We start from the raw sequence: 24,825 nt of genomic DNA on the forward strand, positions 1-24,825 counted from the left end.
GTTGTTCTCCACTAAGTCACATCATAACATATTCTATTTTGGGATCTATTTAATTGGTCGCTGTAAGGGACGTGCATTGTTGCTTGCCAGTAAATCGACCCCACGGGGCCCTTACCCTATCATTCCTATTCCCTATCTGTGTGGGTGGAAAAATGGACTTGCGCTGTCAAAAAGATGGCTTAGACATTAGGGGTGGCTCAGTGAACCATACTATGTCAAAGTCATGAACGATATATTAGCCACACAAATATCCGAATTTCTCTTGTTCGAGTCCTGCCCTCTCTATTTTGGTGATGGATAAATTACAAACCAGGTCATTACCTCCCCTATGAAGTTATACCCCGTAGGCCTGTCTTTAGAGTCGCAGTAACTTTAGCACGGATCTCTAATCGCATCAAATCACATTAGCATAAAAACCATTGGCAATCTTATAACTCTCAAATCAGAAATGACGAATAGGGCCAATGGCCTGACCCGCAACTCAGTTATCCGTCACGTAAAATTATCGACGCCGCCCTTGTCGCCCCTGGTTGGATGCACAATTATTTCGACTAGTCCATATTATTTATTGAGAACAAAAATATGCTCTGGCGAAAGCCGGAGAGCGCGGCTGATACAGTCAAGTTGATAGATATTCTATGCACCCCCTAGAATATTTTCAGAGATATGAAAAAGTTTCCTAGCTTGTAAAAAACCTCAAAGTGTTTTGCACTTCCCTGAAAAACGTCTACGGGGTTTATATTTGTGTTGGTTCAATTAAGACCCTAAACGGTTTTTCAATAGCCCAAAAAACTATTTTTAAGAGATTCAGTGTGAAATATTGCGATCAAATGCGCATGCACACCATATTATTGCGGTAAGACAGAATTAGCAAGTATTCATGGTCTTTATGAATACCTTGAGTTAGAGATAGTTAAAAACGGTACATATGCTACAGATAACGACTGTCCTACATTTTATTGTCAACCTATAGGATTACCTTCACCAATAATTGAACTCTCACTCTGGGAACAGGGAAATGTGATCTCCAGCTGGCTCAATTAGAGACTATAATTGGACGATATTGGACCAATTTGTGTACTGACCTTTCTCAAAGCAATGCCACCCGATCGCATGAAACTGAAACTATTGAATTACATGTATACGCTTTCTAAAGGAATGTTTGCAGGTAATCGTCTTAAGATTGATAGAGTTGAATATTCAATTCTACTCCTCACGCGTATATTGATAATTGGTTTAGCTTGCATGCTGATACCTGTTTGCTGGTAGGTAATATAGCAATTAATCACACTGAATACAGTACATGTACGTACCATGTAGGGGTATCAGTTTTTCCAAATTGCGTGTCGAACACCATAAACAATGGATGGCATGTCAACTTGCAGTCCGTCGGCTTATGTAATTTATATGCGTCTTTCTGGTAAAAGTATTTGAAAATTTCAGGAGTTGTCGGAAATGACCTTAGAAGTTCAAAACCGCCTGTTGCCAACTTTTTGTGACGCTATAACGGCGACCATCTTTGATTTCAAAATGGCCGTAAAAAGACATTTTTTCGCCTACATCTCGAATTCTACTCAGTTAGGTACCTAATTCCAACGCCTATCCCCAGGTTTTTGGGTCTGCCAAATCGAATGAAACCATTGAAATCGAGGACCATTGAAATGCTCATTTTGGAACCTCTAACTCGCACTGCTGATTTTCCCGAGCGAATGAGATCGCTTTCCCCGAGAAGTGTTTGCTGTCGGGGTAAACAGCGGTAACACAGATTCGCCACGCTTGGTATATCAAGTGTCTTACCAGTGTTTTCTTCTTCTGATTTAGACTGTTCTTAGAGGACTAATAGAAGCCACGGAATAAGCAGGTAAGCCTTTATTTATTGTGCACCCAGGTCGTGAATCGAAACTTTTCGCTTTATAAGGACTATATGAATTTTTGCGCTCTTGTTGACATTACCGTCGAATCACTCGACACAATGATTCGCCAACTTCAATATGAAGCCCTTCATGTCATTTAATCACAGTCGATAGACGCTAAGCATGTTTCGCTATCTGATGCAGTACATGTGAACTTATTTCTATCCGATTATCTTTTTTTCCTCGGCAATAGTTTTTAAAAAATCTTGATTACCACCAGCTATACACGCTGTTAGCTCTAACAGCACGGAACTTATTTCGGGAACTTAATTATTTTGCAAGACCACAAACCTTCATTTGCCGATCTTGTATAAACTTGCATCTCAACATTTATACAATGTCGCCTTTTGAACGGGTACAATCGCTCTCATTTGGAACTCCTAGTTGTACAATGTAGCTACCCGAACGACGATAGCCTCTGCTCATCAATTTGAGCTTAATTACATGTACGTCTTCTCCGCAATGAGCGAACCAGGGAGTTGGGAAAGCTAGGAATGACGTGTGGTTCAGACTTAATGGCGAAAAAAGACCTCCCTACCAGGGGCGTACATGTACATGTAGCTAATTTTTTTCGCCCAAAAATCACGATCAAAACACATTTTTTTGGTGACTTTTGGGGGCATTAACCCTACTGCTGCCCCCCCCCTCCGGTAGGTATGCTTATGCCAACTGACGATTTCTAATAAGAAGGCGGAGAATTTATTGTGGAATGAAACGCGGACAACAGTTGAAACTGATGAGGTATAGTATGGGCGGTTATTACCGCAAATAAAGACAAACCAAAGCAAAGACACTTGTGTAGCATATCAAGGACACGTAGATTGATACTGCTATGTGTGCCACATCAAAGACATCTAGACCATACACCACGTCAAAGATAACGATGCGAAGTCAACAGGCGGCGCCACTGTAGATTGCTGGCGGCCGTATGCCTGTTGACGTTGTTGTTATTTGCCACCTCTCTCCTATGGCAAGCCGTTTGCTTCAAAAAGTCGAAATGATTTTTTTTCTAGTCGAAATGATTATTTTCTAGTCAAGATATTTTTTTTCAAGTCAAGAAAAAAAAATTGAAATTAAATTTTTTTTTCAAGTCGAGATATTTATTTTTCTTCTCATTTAACTTATCGAAGTTGAATCAATTAATAAAAATTTCACTGTGAGAAAAAAATGATTATAAAAATAAAAATAGTCGCTTATATCAACAAAAACCTATAGTTGTCGAAATCGTTTTTTACTTTTCCCAAAACGGTGGCGCCGCCTGTTGACTTCGCATCGTTATCTTTGATGCGGTGTATGGTCCAGATGTCTTTGATGTGGCACACATAGGAGTATCAATCTACGTGTCCTTGATATGCTACACAAGTGTCTTTGCTTTGGTTTGTCTTTATTTGCGGTAATAACCGCCCATAGTATAGGTTGGTTGCGTACAGACTAACACTTGCATGCAACCACCCTCGACTTGATAATGGAAAGTGATAAAATGCGACGCGATGTTCCACCTACTTTTTTGTGACGTGGTTTATAGCTGAGCATGGCTGCGAGAAATAACAGTGTACATTCTTTCCGCAGGTTGATTGGCATTGCTTCAGGTTATCAGTTGTGTCGCTCGCTGAATCTCATCATGTGTTTTTTTGGCCGCAATCCCGTTTTTGGCTCACCGTAGGGGAGTCTATACAATACTGCAGTGTCCGTCGTCCGTCGTCGTCTGTATCCTGTTTCAAAAATGGTGGCACGTTTCTTAACCGCTCGAGTTTTGAACTTGAAACCTTGTACACAGGACCCCCAGGTTAGGTGACCCCTGAGACTGAATTTCGATCCGATCTGATTCTTGACTTGGCCACCAAGGGGCCAAAAGTGGAAACCTAAAAAGTGTGATATCTCTCTTAGTAGTGAGGTTTCGCAACCGCCCGGTTAGGCCCTTCGACGACGTTTATCTATTGTTCAGGTAAACTCACACAATAGATAAACGTCGTCGTAGGACCTACACGGGTCGTTGCGAAACCTCACTATTGGTGACTCGTTTGCGACAAGATATTTTTGGTAGGTTCTCCTAGCAAGGTTACATCACATATCAGACGGGTTTTTGATTTTACATACTTTTCAAGGTCAGATATCAATTGGCGTAAATTGGCCGTTTGAGTGTAAGAATGGCATGTTTCTTAACCGCTAAAGGTAACAACTTGAAACTTGGTTCCCAAATTCAAATTCAAATTCAAGTACGTTTATATTGTTGCCTTATAAATGTTACCCTTTAAGTCAGTTAACCTCTGACACGGAATTTCGATCCAGAATGATTCTCGACTTGGTCACCAGGGAGCAAAAACTGAAAAGGTAAAAGTGCAATATCTCGCTTATTAGTGACTTTGTTTTCAATAATATCTTTATGGTAGGTACTCCTAGCAAGGATACATCACATGTCATACCGACTTTGATTTTTTGCCTATATACTATACATGTAGCATGTTTCTTAACCAGCACGAATTCCGAACCACCACATATCAATACGGTGAGCTCAATCGGCCCTGGCCTTTTCATTACTTTTCAGAAGTTTGTCTAGAGATATATGAAAGCGCATCAGAATGTTTTAATATCTTCTATTCTTGGTGTTTTCTCCACAGTTTGTAGATAACACCATTGATGATATAATGCGCATTTTAAAAATAAAGATTATAACTGTCTCAGCACTGTCTGCACTCTCCATTTGTGAATCACATAATAATCCTTTCATTATAAGAGTCTTTGACTTTCCATTAAAATCTGACACCGTTGATGTTGAGGGATGACGCAAAATCTCGCGAGTAATTTAAAGTTCTGCTGACTGTAGTTCATTGAGGTGCGCTATACAAATATAATTCTTGAAAGGAATGGGCTACTTTTTAAGGTTAAACGGTTTGCCTTTCCAGACACGTTTACAACATTACCTGTTTATATAATAATTGAAATGATCCCCATTATAGTCATGACTTGATCCTTCGTCAACACATCTGGATCGAACAGTCATTGAACTTACACCTTCTCTGCTTTAAACAGGTATTGACAACGCAAGCAATTTGACGTCGATCAGTCGCTCTTTAAATTGCTGTACCTCGCTTCAACGTGCCGCCAAGTGAGAAAGAGGCTCAAGTGCGCACCACTTGACTGGGTGCATGATTTCGCGGTTAGTGCTTTGTGCAATCATACAAACTCCACTCATAGATCGAGGTACTGTGGCACTGTGTGACAGGGGTGCTGGGTTATTAACATGAAAATGATAAGTAAAAAAGGCTATTTGAATCACATTTCAGTAGATAAAAACCGCAAGTATGCTGTTTTTATGAAATGAGGTGCTTAAGATTATATAGTTGTCATCAAAATAGCCATTTTGATACGCTCTTTGAATGATATTTTTGATATATCACTACGCCATTGTGATCTGGTTGAACAGCACGCGCAGATGTACACGATATATGTTTAGGCAAAACATCGCAGCGCTGTTGGGAAACCAACCTCAATTAAAGCCTCGTCGGCAGACTACTTAATGGGGAAGAGCCTATATTAAACCTACATGTCTAGCTGCCACGAATCTATGTCATAATTGTCACGAAGGGCTTCACTCTTTAATTTGTTTCTTGCAAATTAGTCCGATATGATGCATTTTTAATGTCACGCTTGGAATGTTTGGTAAGAAGATTAAATGCAAAGCAAGCGTTGACAGAAGTCATCAATGCATCTTATTCAAAAACGACAAACCGGTCTCTTCAATCACATTGGTGTCATTTAACGAAATGATATGGCATTAAATTTGCATGAATTTGGTATCTATAAGACATGGATTTTTATGACAGTATTTGTTTGTTCCGACTGACTGCCATTTTTCCATAAATACAATGCTGCTAAAATTGTGTTGTTGTTTTTGTCGGTCGTACCGTAGGTCTGCATAGCATCAAAACAAAAAAGTAACTTTGGATAGTTGCCCCAAGAGCTGCAAATGTAAGATGACAAACATTGCATAATTCTATAAAACTCTGGGTCCCCTATTATTAAGAGGACAATGATACACATTATTCAACAGTGTCAACCGCAGGGTTGGGGGTAGCCTGGCATACATCATCGAGACGAGCAAATACTCTAAAAGTTCCTATCACATTTTCTTTTGCCGCTACACCAACTGTTCCTTCAACCTGAATCTCATGTACAATGTATCTGCGTCCGCTTCAGCGATCTCAAAACCTCGGGGGTCAAGATGCTGATCCGTAAGTATAGCACTATCGCTCACATTTCTATTTGTAATAAACATCTGGCGAGGTAAACATGTCCCTGATGATGACCCCGGGCCGGCCTCTCGGATCAGCCCCGCAGAACATGTTGACAAGTTTCAATTTGTTGACTCATTTGATTCAAAAACAATCATCAAATCGTTGGTGGTTAATTTATTTAATCCCCTTGGGCATGCGTGCAATTGGAACTGTTTGGCGGGTTCAGAGAGATATATCAAGGAATATATAAATCAAACTTTTGTGTTGAACCTTACCGCTCAATGCACTTTACTTAAGTATGGCTAATCGAAAGCACCCTTCCCCAGATGTATCGTTTTCCCTACGTTATTGCTAAAAGTCAAAGGGTTTTCAAGGTTGACATCGTTAAACGTGTGTTTTCCTTAATGAAAAACCAACGCTCTCATAGAACACAATGTTAACTTAGAGTCTGTAAATCACTCAATATCTCAAGTGGTTTTCTAAGGGGAAAAGGTAGAAACAATGTATTGCGACATGAAGGGTATAATTCTGTGTGACTCTTGACACTTTGTCAACATTGCGACCAACCCTATCTCTCAAAGTTTCACTTGTTGATTCTGGTGTCGACAGTTGTCATTAGAAATGGCAGATGCAAGTCCCGACAGTCATGACTGTCGCACCACAGGCTAATTCAAGTGACGATTCATTCGCGCATTGTCAACAGAACTGTTTCTTTTCCGCATTCACGAGAGAGGGAGGGGGAGGGGTAATGCCATTCCCATCATCGATATCTATTGACTCTATCAAAAGACATGCTTTGTATATGCAACACTTACCCTGTCCGAGCATCGCCGTTAGACACTGGTGGCCCGTTTTGAAAACGTTTTTACTACACACACCAAACTTGGCTTACGTGTACCCGCTAGGTAACTTAGGAAATTCAATGGCTGATCGAATAGCGGCCCCATATCATTTTTGGTTTGGCTAATGCTGCTGATTTGAAAGAAACAACGACGATAATCATAGTGACACAGATTGTCAGTTGTTTTTTCCAGGCTCTACAAAATTGCCTTTGCGTTGGGACCGAGCGACGGGCCTTTGCGAAACACTTTTTTTCAATGTACATATATTATAATGACCATACAAAATCCTAGTTTTTGGCTCACCGTAGGGGAATCTATGCAACACCGCAGTGTCCGTCGTCCGTCTTCCGTCGTCGTATCCTATTTCTAAAACAGTGGCACGTTTCTTAACCCCCGGGACTGTGAACTTGAAACTTTGCACACGTGACCCCCTACGTCAGATGACCTCTGACACTGAATTTCAATCCGCTCCGATTCTTAACTTGGCCACCAGGGGGCCAAACGTGAAAACGTGAGAAGTGTGTTATGTGTTTTCAATAAACGTTTTATGGTAGGTACTCCTAGCAAGGATACATCACATATCGTACGAGTTTTAGATTTGACGTTCTTTTCAAGGTCACAGAGGTCAAATGGCCTAAGTTGGCCGTTAGGGTGTAACTATGGCACGTTTCTTAACCGCAATGACCATTTATCTCAAATTTGATACACATGTAACCAATAGTCAGGTGATCTTAGGGATCGAAGTTGGGTCCAATCTGATTCACCGTTTGGCCACTAGGGGTACGGGTTTTTGATTTGACCTACTTTTCAAGGTCAGAGAGGTGAAATGGCGTACGTTGGCCGTTAGGCACGTTTCTTAACCGCAGCGACCGTTGATCTCAAATCTGGTACACATGTAACCAATAGTCAGGTGATCTCAGGGACTGAAGTTGGGTCCGATCTGATTCACCGTTTGGCCACCTGGGGGCCAAACCTGAAAACCTTAAAAATGTGATTATTCCTTAACTACTTGTCCGATTGCCACCAATTTGATATCATGGGTACATCTAACCACGACACAGTATATGTCACATGGATTTTATATTTGATCTACTTTTCAAGGTCAATGAGGTAAAATGGTGCAATTTGGTCGATGGGCTGCAACTACGGCATGATTCTTAACCACAATGATCTTTGATCCAAAATTTGATACACATGTACCCTATGGTTGGTGATCTCAGGTGTCGAAGTTCGATCCGATCTAAATCACCATTTGGCCACTAGGGGGCCAAGTCTGAAAACCTTAGAAATGTGATTTTTCTTTAACTATGGTACTTGCCTGATTGCCACCAATTTGATATCATAGGTACATCTAGCGACTACAGTATGTGTGTCTCATGGATTCAAGGTCACAGAGGTCAAATAGCTTAAGTTGGCCATTAGGCTCATGGTCTAATGATTTATGTGAAAAATCATATAAGAATAATGGAGAAACGATTCATTACCAGCAATGACTTTGAATCTATATCTCTTAGCATCCATCCAAAAGACTCTAACACAGTCATCCATTTCAGTGCACCAAGTTGCACATTTCAAAACCTGGTCTATAGACTACAAGAGTGCCTCTCAACATATGAACCAACCGAAATATACCTCATCGTGGGCGATTTCAACATGATGTCAATAGCCAATACTGAAAACTACAATGCAAAATTAGAAACCTACATGCTTCAAGGATTTAATTTCACACAGCACATGACTAAAAACACCACAGATTTTGACTCAAAGTTAGACCAAGTCTTCACCAACACTGCTTTATCACATAATATTGAACCAGTCGATGTCATCGACAATTATTGGTCAGATCATAAACTAATATATACTGCCCTGTCCTACTACTAGCCACTTAATATACATGTATGAGTACGCCTAGCTATTAGGCTACATATCACCTATTCACTTATCGTACATAATTTACAGTGCGTAACATTGCTTTCAACTACGGTGAGCACAATTGGAATAACATGCATTATAAAATGCAGATTTTGGAAGACGTTGCTCAACTCAGGAACTACCGAGACTGATATTTTATACAGCCTGCAGGTTCCGGCCACCATTTTCAATCAAACTCCGATCCTTACACTGAACTGCGAGTTTTTATTTTGGGTGCATGATGATGACGATTGAGTAATCAAAACCATAGTATCCAACCAAAAGCAGTTTACCGTTCCTATCAGATTACGGAGGTAACCAGACTTGAAGTAATTCTCAATACAAAAAAAACTATCCGATTTCTGGTAAAAAGTTGCCAATCTTGGACAATCAGTGTTGAAAGTAGAAGAACATGAGTCGACCAGTAATCCCAGCGCATAATTGGTTGGGAAGAAAACAAATTAAGTTTTTGGTTTAACTTGAAATTTGAGTCTTAAGAACACGGCTTATGTTAATTTGACAATTGTCCTTGTGGAATCTGAAAGACAATCTGTTCCCCCCGACTTCATTTAAAGGGGGTATGTAGACCAAGTGGTTCAGGATGTTGAGGGCCAATTGAGACCATTGAAATCACAACGTGTGAAAAAGCTTCCTCCGGATTCTTGACACAAGAGAAAGATATCACCGATCAACTTCCCTCGGACAGTTCTTTTTTCTTTAGCTACCCGTTGGAGTTTATGTTCTCATTAACTTTTGCAAAAGGATTATTTTTTTAGAATAAAGCAAAAGCTTCTCCGAAGCTGTGCACTGTTTGTTTTTTGGATGTTTTTTATCGCACTCGTCTCATGGTAATCCACATGTCGACTTTGTAAGCTTAGTCATGGCAGGAGTTTTTTTGAGACAGCTTAATCTTCTACAGTATACACACGCATTTCAAAGCTGCGCATAGTGACTGCCCCATGTTCAAGACAATCATATACGCTCTTTGTAATCAACTGAGCTATAAAAGAACAGCAAGTAAATATGCATCGAGAGACTTTGCTTAGAATCATGGCATTCAAACGCTGACGTCTAGAAAGTTGCCAATAAGTCCCTAGCCTCTTGTTATTAAATAGCTGTCTTTGTACTTAGCCTTAGTAACTCATACGAACCTCAACAAACAAATGCACTTTTTCCTCCATATTTTCCTTGGTGGAGATTTGAACTGATGCGAAAACCCCGTAATATTCAGTGTTGGTATTGATATGAACTATAGATGGTGATTTATGGCTCTAGCACGTTTTTTTTGTCCCTAGGTACGCTACGAGGGACCTAAACAATGCTTGAGATGGACGCAATGTATTACACATGTTACAAGACCACTCATTTATGAGACATAGGGCTCTTTTTTCACCAATAATGCATGTATCATTTATTCATCTGTGAAAATGTTATGCCTATGTCTCCAGAAGAAAGGGTAAAATCCACCGTGAAGAAATTCTGTATGTAAAAAAGTACAGAGAAACTCCGCGCCATGACGGAGCGTCGTAACATCGATCACCGTAGTTCCTAAAAAAATCATTGATATCTTGGTACTCAGTGTATGCCAGGTTGATTTAGCGTTGTTTTGGCAAATACATGTTATTTGGAGTTTCTGAAACCTGGAGCGCTACTCAATAGGTGGCTAACAAGAAACTAGGCATTTTACTGTTGTTGCCGACGTATATGTACACTGAACTTGGAATGTGCGTCGGACCCGTGTTGAAATGCCGTCCAGTGCCAGTTGGTGCGTTTTTCGCTGATTTGTGCAAATTCAACATATCTCAAAAGTTCAATGGTGGACCCTCAATTTTTTTGATTTTTGTGTAGCGTAAGCAACTGTCTTTTACGGGAAAATGGTCACTGTAAGAATTATCCAGGAAGAAATGTATAATATTTGGGGTTTTCCGTGATTGCCCGGCCCAATTGGTAATATTGCCAGTTGAGATTGGTAACAGAGCTGTAATGGAGCCAATGCGACGCTTATGATTTATTTAAAGAAATGAAATGCCGGAGTTATCATTCTGCAGAATACGGGGAATCAGGCGTTTCCAGTGATATACGACACAAATGGGTTGTCCTCATGCAATCACATTGGAAACACATTTTAAAATAGATATAACGTAATGTTAACGGGGCACGTCATCATCGCGTACATTCGGGAAAAACTCCCTAATGAGACCTATGATGAAAGACGCCGGGACGCCCGATCACGCCTGACGCCCGATGCTAACCTACGCCTGGTTTGCAGATTATACCTTTGCAAATGTTATATTCAATCCACGATTGCAGGTCACGTGATGTAAATAAACGCACGTGGTCCACACTTTGCATTTCAATACCAATACGGATATGTATTTTCCCGGGAATTTCATGCTGGGATTCGACAGGTTGCATGCATTTGACACCTTGACAGGTCTGATGCACCGGCAATGTCTTTGCCTCTTGTATGGAGGTTGTTAAAGGACTATCAGGACTGAAAAGGGCTTGAAATGTTAATGAACGCATGCAATCAGGAGTAGAGAGAGATCCCACTTCAATCCTACTTACGTCGTCGTAATTGATCTTCTAAAGGTATTAGAAAGGGGGAGGGCGATTTTACCCATAATACGAAGATATTCGTGGTTTGGTTCCCACAGTGTTAACGGCAGCACGCCTGCTTATCGCAGTAAATAGTCATGGTGCAAGCTATATCACGCATCTCAATGGATGATTGTCAGCGTGCAAAGATCAGGTCCCCGAGGAGGTGACATTATTTTCCTCACGAAATTCTGCCTTTGTAGCCAGTCGCAATAAAATAACACCAGCGAAACATCGGGCGAGCTGCGCCAATTCTTTAGTAAGAAACGGAGTAATGATGGCGCTTTTTGTGATAAAGATGGTTGTAGTCTGACCGGATCAACTGTTTTTTTTACAGTTAAGCAGCTTCTAGCGGATCTGTTCGGGTCAAGTGACAGTCACCTTTTAGCCTGACGCTCTCTTGCAATCACCTATCGTCTGTCGTTGATCGCAATCCCACCCTGGAGAATGAGTTCTCCAAATTGCCGAGCATCTTATCAGGTCTTCCAACTTTATTGAATAAAATGTCCTTTCCCAGGACAAGCAAGCTCGGCAAACTGGAATGCCTGATAAGATGCTCGGTAATGTGGGACTTGATTCTCCAGGGTGAATACGTCATCCGTCCATTTACAGAACACGTTTTGTAGCCGCAAGAGGTATACCGAAACTTTATACAAAGTACCCTCGGTCAGATGACTTTGGACACAACGTTTAATTAAGTCTAGTTCGCCACTTAGCCACCATGGAGCTGAAAACATAAAAAAATAGTGATAATGACCATCCCATTTCTAATTCTTATCACAAATACATGTAACATTACTTTATAGAAAATCCAGGTCTTAAATTTGACTTACTTTTCAAGGTCACAGTACAGAGGTCAAAGTCTAAATTCGAATTCAAATTTAGCTTGTAACGCCTGTGTTAGTTAATGTGAAAGCATCTGCAAACATATTTGAAGTCCATATGTTCATTGATCGCTCACAGGACAACGTTCTTTTGCAAAGAAGGCGAGTTGACCGCCATTGCACCGTGGTCTGATTTGGAAGTGCCGTCTAAGTTTGATCTTCAAGACTGTTTTGTGACAACGGTTGATATTATATTTGCTGTAAGGTTGGCTAAATCTAGTGTCTCAATTATGCTGCAGCAATGCCGTTGCTTATGCAAATATTATAAATTCCAGGTTTTAGCTACCGAAAATCGTTGGCCTCTGACGAAAATCATGCGTGGAAGAAAGATGCAAGCACCTTTTAAAAGAACGTATGCATTTCAAGCGGTGATGATATGTGAATGAATCATTTTAGAAACTATTTTGATAAAGCACGTACTACTTTATTACGTCCGTACGTAGCACGACTTCGTCGATTGGTGACATGTCGTCGCTGTTGGTGACGCCATCAAGAACGACGAAATCAGTCGCTAGAAGAATCCCTTCTTTGTTATCATTCTATATTCATGCCGTGGAAAATGTGACTTAAGGCTGTGAGCAATCAATCACTAATTGCAGAGTGATAGTTTGCCAGACAAACCTGATATGCGCTGTCACGTCAGCTGTACTGCATCTCTCGCTGCGGTGCTGCTAATGAGCAGTGTTGCGTAGGATTATGCAAGCAACAAGACCGCGTACAGAACTATAATTATGCACAGGCACAATTTGACAGAGGTTCGTATAGGAGATATTTTATACACAGTGACCCAAAAACAATGCGACCCATAATATTTTTATATTTTTTCATGATTACTGAGGTTCCAGTTCCAGATCGCATGCATGTTATCTCCTAGATAGATGAAGTTTCAGGCATAGCGCTCGAACAGTTTATGTTGTGTGCAATTTCAAAGAAAATGATCAAAATTTCCAATTATACCGTGTTTCAAGCACTGGCCCAAAGAAGGTGTGAAATTGTATGCACTTGACTTAGATATCAATAGTCAAAACCTTGGTACTATCTTATGCAGAGTGTCTAGAAAAGAAAACCCACACGCAATAGAAAACCTGAATATAGCAATTATATTAGCAGCCATAACGAGGGCACATTCTGCTGATTAGATGGGCGTATTGCTGTTATTGTTATTTGGCATCAGAAATTGGCTTGAAATTCCGATCCATTTTGCAAATTCAAACAGCCTTTGTGGTATGCAGTTTCAGAGAAAATGAACAGAATTTGCAAAAACATTTTCTCTGAAACTGCCTACTACAAAGGCTGTTTGTCGCCAGGCTTAAAACTTCGTGTGAAATTCATCTCATCGCTGGATATAATATGCACTAGATCTGGACCTAAACCCTCAGTAATTTTGGAGAAAAAAACAAAATTATGGGTTGCATTTTTCGGTGTCACCCTACTGTATTTCTACAAATGAACGAATAGGTTCATCATGTTAATAAGAGAACATAACCTCGCGAGCTGTTCATGACTTTTTGACCGATATTATTATCCAAGATGTCCATCCCCTACCTTTTGTGAAAAGGCCAGCCTAGAGCTCGTTAAGAGACGTGAGTTTCAAGATGGATTTCATGTAAGTGTTGATGGTGCATCGATCCTCGTCCTTGGGTCAATGGTATAGGCTGATTTCGCAACCCATACGAAGAGCTACGAACAACGAAGTAGAAAGTATGTAAATGCACTTTATTGACGACTTTTTTCGAAAGTTTCCCCGATTCCTCGTACAAATTAGTACAGAAGATGATTTACGAGTGTCGCGTAAATGAATAAGCACATGGCGTGATGACACGACAGACCTTCGTCGTTCATACTTTGTCGTTCGTAGGGTTTGCGAAGCCTGCCTAATAGCCTAGGCAGCGAACTGCGAATTTTAACCTACTAATTAAAGTCAGCAAAAATTGTTAACTTGGTACGCATTTCGTGCTTCGTTTTCGTATCTAGTGTCCCTGAGAAACAAAGGTCGTTAGTGAAATTTAGAACATTTTGGAATACCCTTTAACTCCTTCCTAACAGTCAAAAAAATCCTCACAATATTTTCCTGTTTCGACGCAAAATTAAAAAACTTCAGTTATCACAATCAAAATGTAACATGACATCCTCCGATTTGGTACATGATTCAAATTCGGGGAGGTTATGCGTTTTTTGGAAATGGAAAAAAATGCCGTGCGACCTTTCGTTTCTCCAGGGGACCATATGTTATGTATTGATTTCTGACATGTCCGCCCTGACTGATTGTTTCGTCTGTAAAGCAAATGGAAAAGCTGTGTAATTGCCACTGGCAATGTAACAAGGTTCATTTAGAATGTTCGCATCTGATGTGAGGAATCAGCCGTGTACAACTATTTTGCCTTTTCCGTGGAGACTGCTAGCTTTGATCAGGGCTTGTCTGAAACCTACTACATGTAAGTATATTTATGGCCATAGGCCAGGTCATGATAGCTACTTGTAGACTGAATAAGAAAATAATTATGGATGCGTTGACTAATTAAGCCACAGGAAAAGTTTGAAATGTCTTAGAATAGAATGTCCGGGGAACGAAATAATGCATTTTAATCTCTCTTATATTGGCGGTCATGACATTAACAATATACCATACATGTAATCCGTCAGTTACAATTGTGACCGTCACTTTTTTCAGGGAGGCATTTTCTACGTCTACACTGGGCTCGTTTCTTAGAAAGCATGCACGTTAGGTTACAACATTTTGTTGACAAGTCATTTATGTGTATATTGATGTCCATAAACGACATGCCAAGATGCATTACAGGTGATCACCAGTAATTTGGAGCTCGCAATAATGGCCACGCCTTGCTCGCCGTCAATTTGACGTCGATCCCTATGCGTTGATCGTTGTGAACTGGGATACAAGGTTGAATTTGACTGCTGTATGAGAACGACTCGACCAATGGAATCGACAGAGAAGAAATCGTCGACGATGTAAGTGCCTCCGATTCTCGGTGAGGGATTAGGCTACACTTTCGTTAAATGTCGTCGCCATAAACGACCCTAGAAATCGTTTACGCTATTTCGGCCAAATGCCTCAGCTACTTAGAGAAAGAAATCTCCAATGATCATGATGATCGTCAAACTAGTCCTCTGGTCCTCTGATCAGTTGTCGTTAGATTATAACTGAATGACCCTATGGAATGATCCTCGCTAATTGATTAGCCTGAAGTGGTCCTCGCACATTGGTCACGCTGGGACCAACCAATTTCCTTATTGTCAATAACTTCACCAAATTCGGTGATACATCATAGTCTGTTAGAAACAATTCAATATAAAAGATATAAGTGAATGACAATTTGACACTCCTTTGTCAATTTGTGTGAAAGGAGAATAGCCATAGGTCAATCAATATTTCGCTAAAGACAGAAATGTCAAGGACGCCGTCAATGGCAAAGGTAGGCTATGGGGCATTCTCCTTCCTACTGGTAAAAACTCATTTCTCGCCAAATAGTATCAAAAACAGGAGCTAATTACATACATGTTATCATATATGATCTCCAGTTGGAGGTTCCCTGTTATACCTGAATGCGCTGTACGTTATGGGAACAAATGTGTTTGATCAATGACATAATATTGTACCTTGTAAAGATTGTACTTTAAACATTTCATATACAAAACTCAATAATATCCTCACTAACATTCGGTATTTGCGATGCAGAAGTAGAGACACCACCAGTGTTTTACCGCTTATCTCTTTCAAGTCACTCTTCGCCTATCTTGCAAAAAAAGATTAAAAAACCAACAACGAAGTCACGCCATTCGTTCATCAGTGTAATGAAAGAGTGTTGATTGCCTGATTCATTTCTATTAGATGGCCTGTCCAGTTACGAAAATAAAGGTAAATCCGTTTTTTTACGCAGCAGCCATGAAAAGCGCCATGTTATCTTGCGTAATGAACCGATCTATTTGGTGCAATTCCCATCCTAACAAGTCGCGTGGGAATGGTTTCTTACAGCAGTTGAGTTGTGTTATTCAGACGTGACAGGGGTTCTTAAAGGGAAAATGTAGGCATGGGATTTTGGATATCTAATCGACGTGAAGCACCCAGCGTGGTGGCATGGCCCTGTGAAAGAGTGACCAAGGGTGTTTGATAAAGTTAGCACTGTAATTGATGCTCTGGACCGGAGGTGGGAGTTGAAAATCGCTAGCAAAATCTAAAAAGCTACGTTTTGGTTTGGTCACTGCCCATGGGGTTCCAGGACGACACGTTAAGAAGGATGATACTAGTGTTATGAAAGTGTGTCTTAACGTCGATTTTCAATATTCCTGAAAGTAATACGGCGAACCTTTGGTCGTGACCGTTTTCTTTCTCGTTCAGTAGCGTGTCGGAGATTGCGGCGAAATGAACATGAAAAAACTGAAGACATAAATCAAGAACCAAATGATGCAACTTTCTCTGGTCATGACGTTTTCATGACGTTATTCATCTTTAATGAGAACCAAGAGAGGGAAACCAACTGAAATGAGCTAAGAAATCTAGAGAATTAAAATCCATGGTTGCTCGGGGACGCGGAGACGTATTGGTTGGAGTGCTGAACTCCTGACCGACCGAGAAGTCAAGATATCGAATCTCTTCTAAGTGCACTTTCCCTAATTTGAAGGTACCCTAAGCACTTAGTAGCAGCTCCTATGAGGAGGTATGTAACCCCCTCTCCCCTCCCGGACTCTGGAATAACGAAGGCAGCGCTGATCGAGGGTTGTCTAGCTTGGCACCACGATTTTGGCTGGAACTTGATATCCTAAAGCAATTACAATTCTTTCAAAACGAAGTGAATGCCAAGGGTGAGAGTCTTTTGTTTTTTTAGAAAACAACTTAAAAGGTTTTGAAAAAGCATCCGCTTTATTTTGAAGGAGATCATATTGCTCTAAGAGGATTTCAAGCCGAAATGGTGGTAGGTATGGTCAAAAATATAGAAGCGAGGCTTAAATATTTTTAGCATGGTCAACCCTTAATTGAGTCAATGGAAAAGCGATATCACGAAAAGTCGAACTTTTTACGAAATGGCCAAATGAAAGAAATATTTTGTCTACCTAAAATGATCATAATTGGGATGTGGCAGATGAAAATATTCGTATTTCGTTAAAAAAATATAATTAGCTAGAAAGTTGTGTTCAATGCCTTTTCGAGTGGATTCGGAAAACAATGACAATAGACAATAGACAGGCTACTAAGTTACGTCACAAATGGTCTATCCACGATGATCATATACGTACGTGCTGGGACCACATTCATTCATTGAAAATTTATGGACGCCGCGGAGTAGTAATCCAGCCAATTGTGGCTGTCCACACACAAAGGTTTACAATTATTTTTTGAATACAGTGTATAAACACTGTGACTCGGGTGCAAGGAGCAAGACATAAATAGTGATTGTGTGTGTGATGAATGCAGGTACACAAAAAATCTTATTAGTTTCTAATAAAGTTCTTGGACAGATTGAGGATATCTCTGGATGTCATACTGTCACGCCTAATGCCATGTAATAAAAGTGATAGCCGATCAGCTTGAGAAACTGCTCTGAGACGGATGAGGTGATATCGAGAACCATGATCATGGCCAATGAGTCGTACAGTACGACTCGTTGGCCATACCACATGAACATAGATTAGAGCGCACATTTTCCGCTTGCCCTGATCAACATTCAATGAAATCTAGTCGGAAGCCACAAAGAACGAGAAGGAGATCTACTGTCCTATCGCCGGTGCCAAACTCGCATGACTCGGGTCTCACCTTTGGAAAATGATATAACTTACAATAACGTTAAAAATATGATACCCAAACATTTGTGTATAGCTCGGGATAAGATGTGCCATGAAACTTTACTTCATAAGTTTAATTATGCGACGAAAACGGGGGGAGGGTATATGGTCAGCTAAACGTAGACTTCTTTGTAGAGGAAGAGCTGGTCTACGGTTGAAATGGGACCATAGCTAACATCGAACTAGGAATGTTGGACTAATGTAATGACAATATCTCGTGAGAGTGTAATCAACATGCTGAAGTGATAAGCAAAATAATTGTTATGCTATTGGATTTGTCGGCATCGATCATTGCAGAAATTACATGTACATTTACAACAAAGAAAAAATACCACGCGGCATTCAGCATCAATATTTAAAATCGCTAGATCTGGGTAGACATCCACGAAACAAAAATGACAAAAGGTAATTCGACTTGGATGACCTAGTTGACAATTCGAATTCCATGAAATTTTTCTATTATGACACACTCAATCAATCACTTCACACGGACGTGCTCGCCCAAATCGTAATGCCTTTGATCGTATACCCTGCCTCCTTTGAAAACAGGCAGCAAATTGCTCGCTTGCTCATCATGACAGAATACCCATGGGAGTAGATTGTGCCGCAACACAGCAATATAAATTAACGGGAAACAAGTTAGATAGTGGTTGCATTTTAGGGGAAAGAGTGTACTCGCGATGTCAACCGTTGTAACAGCCAGGTTAGGCAAGGTGAAATAAAAAAATGATTCTCCCTAGAGTTGGTAAACCGCCCACACCAGTATTTTCGCCGCCTTTTCGATATTTGAATTGTTTTCACTTTTTGCCAACACATGCGTAGCCCAAACTGACAGCCCTTCCGTTATATGAGTATGATTTCTGATTATAAAACTTACAATTCTAGTCTGTGTTAGTGGAGGAGGCATAACGTCAGTAGGTTGCTGGGTACGGAGTAACGTATTTCCCTTGAAATGTATGGACTCTGACTTTTACCATGAAATAAAAAAATAAAATAAAATGTGCCCCCGCCCCGGTTTAAAGAAAAGATTCGGACTAGAATTGTTTTAAAATTTTCGGTTGGCCTAAGCTTACAATATTTTGCTCAACAAGATCGCGAGCGATTGTTGATGCCGTGCTACTCTTTTTGCTTTACCTATCTTCTAATGGCATCGACAAACCACGCAATCGTACTTCTCGTAGATGCCGGCGGCTGGTTTCTTTCCGTCAGAGTAGGTGCCCAAAAATAGACATGCACTCTTAGGATGCTTAAAGTGACTGTCTGCCCTCTGTATGGTTAAAGGATTTGGAGCAACAATAAAATGCGAAAAATATACAAACTTCAGAAAAAGGACAAAAAGCAGGTTTTGTACCAAATGCTTGAAACTATAATCCCTAAAAGGTGGTTCAACGCCGATTAAAGCCCGATGTCTTTGCCGAGATCTTCGAGCAGAAGTGTTATTGATAGCCATGCGTTGTAACTGAACAAGAGAACGGAGCTCCACTTTCTCACTCGACAGGCTGGATTACGCCTCGTTCATAAGATTTTCGTTTCGAAATTTAAGAAAGCAATAGTAGTTAAGGGAAACATATTGGTGCTGTGTGCAGTTCGATGCGGGAATTCTTCCCGAGAGAAATGTGCTTGGCAGCAACGAATGAAGCTTTATTGCCAGTGTCAAATGTGAAGTGAGATAGATTTCATGTAGGAAAGCGCAGTCTCGGTCGTAGTTGCGGTACCAATCTCCTTAGTGAAGCCGATCGTCCTGATGATGCTTTCTCAGTAATCCGGAGCAAGAAAGTGATATGAACTTGACTTCTTCAAAATCTGTATAGTGCTCGACTGTAAGATCTCAAGGGTCCTTGCCAACAGAGATGCTCTATCTTCCCAGAAATCACCCAAACGAGGCTTTTGATGTGGACAATAGGCTCGATGACTTGGCTTGGCTTGATCGGGGGGGGGGGGGGGGGCTCTGAACTTCGGGCAGAGGTCTCGCCGGTTGGGTGCTTGTAACGTTAAGTAAAAAAGATAAACATGAAATTGCGCAACAAGGCTGGTAACATTCAACTTTCTTGCTTTTTCCACATTTATGTACGCTCTCGTGATGTTCTGTCTATAGAGTTCAGATAAACCCATTATGTCCCCATTGTGATCAAAACCAAAAAGAGCTAATAGAACATATCAGAACATTTCAGAAGATTATTCAGCAAAACAGTAGTATTGAAGGGAAATTCAAATGAAACTCAGATTGGTCGTGGCGCTTTGAGAATATTCTAGCTATTGCGGCTCTAGCAGAAGATATTTATATCGCGTAGCTCGAAAAATGTCTAGAATTCCTGGCGCCTGCTCTAAAATTCGAGAAACAACTGGCGGGCAATATCTTAAATCAACTTTGCTGAAGCTAGCCGCTAATCGTAACCAACACACTGTATACTGTATATACAAGCATTAATATTGTTTAATCATCAATTAAGATTTATTTTTCTGAATGGAAGGTATATGCATCACAGCTCTAAAGTTAACTCAATTTAACTCAATTTCACATAATGCCATTTAATTAAGCCAACTTTATAAATACCGCTATATCAAATCAATGCTTGAGCATGTTAGGTAAATGCCAACTGCAAATAAGGTAAATATCGAAAGGTTAATATTTGCATAACATGTCCCAGATTTTGTGTGTAAATTTCAAAGATCAAACAAAAAACTGTTGTTGGACAGCGCGAACGCGATTGGCCCTCGCTAGCACGAACAATTGATCTCTGAATGATTTTTCTCTCAAAATGTTCTTCAAAATCGATATTTTCTTTTTGGTTTACACGATATGATTGCTCTTCTTTTTCGATACCACCTCTGTCATAGCATAACGCATTGATTTAAAGAGTCAGACGTGGAAAAGGGAGATAAGCCATTGTTGAATAATGTATGTGGACTATGATTTTTATTTTCAAGTATTAGCCAAATCATTCCTTGCCCCACTGTTATAGCGGCTGTACAATTCGGATTATGTTGTGGATGGACTTCATTTTTTTACTTTACCTTAAAATTATTTGTTCGATATAAATTCTTGTTCCCGTTTGATATTTTGCGACTACTTTATTTGTTTTTGGCGAGCTGAATTATATTTTACGTGCATATTTTGTTTTTCGTTCTCGCCAAATTTTTTTATTATTGCTGTATTCTGTAACTTGTGCCCGATAAAATATTTCGATCTAGCAAAAATTTGTGTGAAAATATTTTTCGACGGTGCTATTTTATTTTCATTTGTTTATTTTTATGACTAAATATTAGTTCTGGCACTTAGCCACCGTAGACTAGGGTATGTTGTCAGTTCAATTGAAGTTTACTCTTATTCATCAAGTATCACGAGAGAGATATTTAACCTTAAATCGAAGTCAAAAGTTGAGCCCAACCCTCTAGAAATTAAATATAAATATTTTCATTCTTAAAGCTATTTCTAGCCATGTTACGAGTGTTACTTCCCCAAACATGCCAAAGCAGAACCAGTCAGAAGCCAAACATGCCTTCGGTCATCGATACGTGTTCTGATTAGGTTATTTGTCGAATCCACCAACTGCAAGACCTTTGGCCATTGTTAATTGGCTTCTTATCATGTGACGACAGCTGACAGTAGAATAGACCGGATAAATAAATAATTGTACGACTGTTTGGTTCCTATGATTAGTGATTTGGAGTCCATTGCAAACGAATATCAGTGTAACGAAATGTTTAATCCAGCCGTTAGATCTACACAGTACATTCGTAATACCATGTTGTTTACATCTTAACTAGATCTCTGACAGCCATGATTAAAACCTTGGAAATCTGGTTTATATGTCTTTAGTTCAATTTGTATAGCTTTATGGTGTCGTTTTCAATGATACGCCGGATAAGCTATGTTCGACGTTTGGTGTGACACTGTTGTTCATCCACCTTCGTGATGGACCTTTAGAAGAAATGCAGATTTTTTGAATAACCCAATAAACTTATATCATTGTACATATGATGTTCCCGTCCATGCATACTACCCCCAGGTATCTATCCGTTCTCCTAAAAACAAAACTATATGTCAGTGAGTGGAAATCGAAATCCCCAATTACCTTTGTTTTTAATGTAAGACGCTCGTCAAGTGTCACTCCGTAGTTTTTTAATGTACATTGTACAAGCCTTAATTGCCATAAGAAAAACATATCCTTAGCATCTCATGTCACCATGGAGTGAAGTCTTTGGGAAGTGCATTCTGCTTTTTTTCATTTATCTATTGTCTGCCGTTTGTGAAATATGAGCACATCAATTTCTGCTATTATCTCCTTGTGTCATTTAGGCTCATCTTCTGTGCGACATGCGCCTGATTTTGCTGAGACGGGTCACACATGTTTGGGTTTAACTGATACACGAGGATCGGTGTGTTTTTGCATTCTGATGTGTTTGAATGGAAGTTTGTTGCTTTGTATAGGCAAGTGTTTGCGATGAATTTTATGGAATGAGACTAAAACATAGGATACAATCCCCTTGGTGTTTATTTCTGACTGTACCTTGGCCTATGGCGTAGTTTACGCATTCAATCCTGCCTGTCTAATCAATAAATTTCGAACGATTCAAATGGAGGTCAAATCTCAGTGGAGTATGATAAATGGTTTTAAATGTGTGAGTCTACGCACTGTCAACACCAGATGGTGATTAGTTGTATAGTTGTCAGAACCTATACTCCCCCAATCAATATCCTTATTGGATCTGGGTGAGTTGTTTCGTGTAAGGTGTCTGGCAGAGTAGTTGAGTAAGTGCTCCAGATTGACTTCAAATTGTACAACGAACGTTATTTTTGTCAATTATTTTCCATGCAGTCATGCTTCAACCAAAGGTTAATGAGAATCGTTCAATTAAAGTTTTCTCCCGGTTATTTTTTTCATTATCGAGAGAGTAGGCTAAAATTACACAGCAAAATTAATAATCACAAAAGTATACTTGTTGACGTAAAATACTGACAGAAATTGTTGATTTTTCGCGAATCTCGAAGAGGAATAGGTGCACCGTATTCCATGTCATCTCTCTGCAAAGGAGAAACGACGAGTGGATTTTCGGCACGGTTGCGTCCATTATTCATAAACCTCACTCGAAACAAAACCATTTGTAGAAACCAGTATTTCGTGATAAATTCTGTTCCAGTTTGTCTTGATCAATTATGGGCCGGAAGGAGAACCCAGTCTGATGAGAATAGGCGAGGACATTCTTGATTGCCACAGGGAGAATTGGCTTGATCAATGGTGATTGCTACCTTGGCGCTGTACGGCAACGTCAAAACAGAAGAAGCCGAGGAAACAGGGGACCGGGCTGACGTCATGTCATTGAAGACGTTTTTGTTAAATTTTGCTCGTAACAGGCCCTTTGGCGAGATAGATTCATACGTGAATGGTCTAATGTAGCTCCGTATGTGACCATGACCAACCATGGCCATCTGCTTTCTGTGGCGAGGAATCATTAAATCCAATGTTCGTGTGAGGTATCGGGTGATGTGCATCTTCTATTAGAACTGCCCAATCGGGATAATCTGAGAATTATATCAGATATACCCATTGGGTGCAACTGCGAACTGTGACCGATCACCATCACCACCAACACCTTGAAACCTCTAGCACGAACATTGGTTATGCCACGTCTGAGAAATTGGGGTCCCGAGTTCGATTTTCGGTCGGTCCCGCTATGCTCATGTGAAAGAGAGTGACTCTCTTCGACAGCGTAGGTTTCCTCCGGGATCTCCAGTTTTCTCCTACTTACAATATAATCACCCAATACTGTTTATAGACTGAGCTACTAATGTCCTTGTTGACCCTCAGCTCTCAACTCAATATTTTATTTTATCTGTTAAAGAATCCCATGCTCTTTACAGGAATAACATGTTGAAATATCAGACAGTGTATAGCAAATAATATTCGCCACTCGATCAAACAATTATTGTCGAGTAGATAAGGCAAACAATCTCACTAGAAACCACTTTTCTACAATAATCTCTCAAATATTGTATAATTAGATCTTAATCTACATGTAAATATCTTATCGGGGTTTTCTACCAAGATCGGCCTTTCGGGCCAGATTTTCTTTCGACTCGGGCAAAGGTCAGGTAAAATCAACTTAAAGGCGTACGCCATCCTCAAAGAGAGCTTAATCAAGTGTTGCTGGAAGAGATGACGCAATTTATACATTTTTATCACAATATCATTTCTTCGGATTACTGTAAAATTAATGAGCACGTGTCAAACATGTCAAAGTGATTGAATAAACTCATTTGACTCATAAATAAAACAGGATTAACTTCAGGATGAGTGTATCATAATGCCTTTTTTACTCTCATTATAGATCTAAGACTTTATTCAAAGGTTAAAGTTTACGATTTAGGTAATACCTTTGATGAAGCCGGGCGCGGGATCTATTGTTCGCCAGGTGCTTTCATCAAGTTTGTTTGTTTGCTTTTGCTGGTTTAGGCCTATCCGCTAACCCAAGAAAACCTGTTTTGGAGGGATCGATGTTATCAAAATTTGCTTCGATAACTATTTGGTAAGACAGTAAAACAATGTGAATTTAGGTCTGAAGTTTTTTTAAACTAAGGAAAGGGGCAAAATAGCGTAATCATGGCAAGTTTGTGCGGCAAATAGCATTACACCAGTAAGCC

At 40.1% G+C, this 24,825-nt stretch overlaps 1 protein-coding gene across 5 annotated transcripts in view; it reads left to right on the forward strand.

Moving 5' to 3' along the window:
• Positions 1–24,825, forward strand: part of LOC135493434 (relaxin receptor 2-like) — a 224,447-nt gene that overhangs the window by 89,050 nt on the left and 110,572 nt on the right. For all 5 annotated transcript variants that reach the window (XM_064780779.1, XM_064780783.1, XM_064780784.1 and 2 more), the window contains exon 3: positions 1,822–1,861. The gene's annotated coding sequence lies outside the window, so the exon portion shown is untranslated. The remainder of the gene's footprint in view (positions 1–1,821; positions 1,862–24,825) is intronic.

The sequence above is a fragment of the Lineus longissimus genome, chromosome 9, assembly GCF_910592395.1.
Source record: "Lineus longissimus chromosome 9, tnLinLong1.2, whole genome shotgun sequence".
Lineage (NCBI taxonomy): Eukaryota > Metazoa > Nemertea > Pilidiophora > Heteronemertea > Lineidae > Lineus > Lineus longissimus.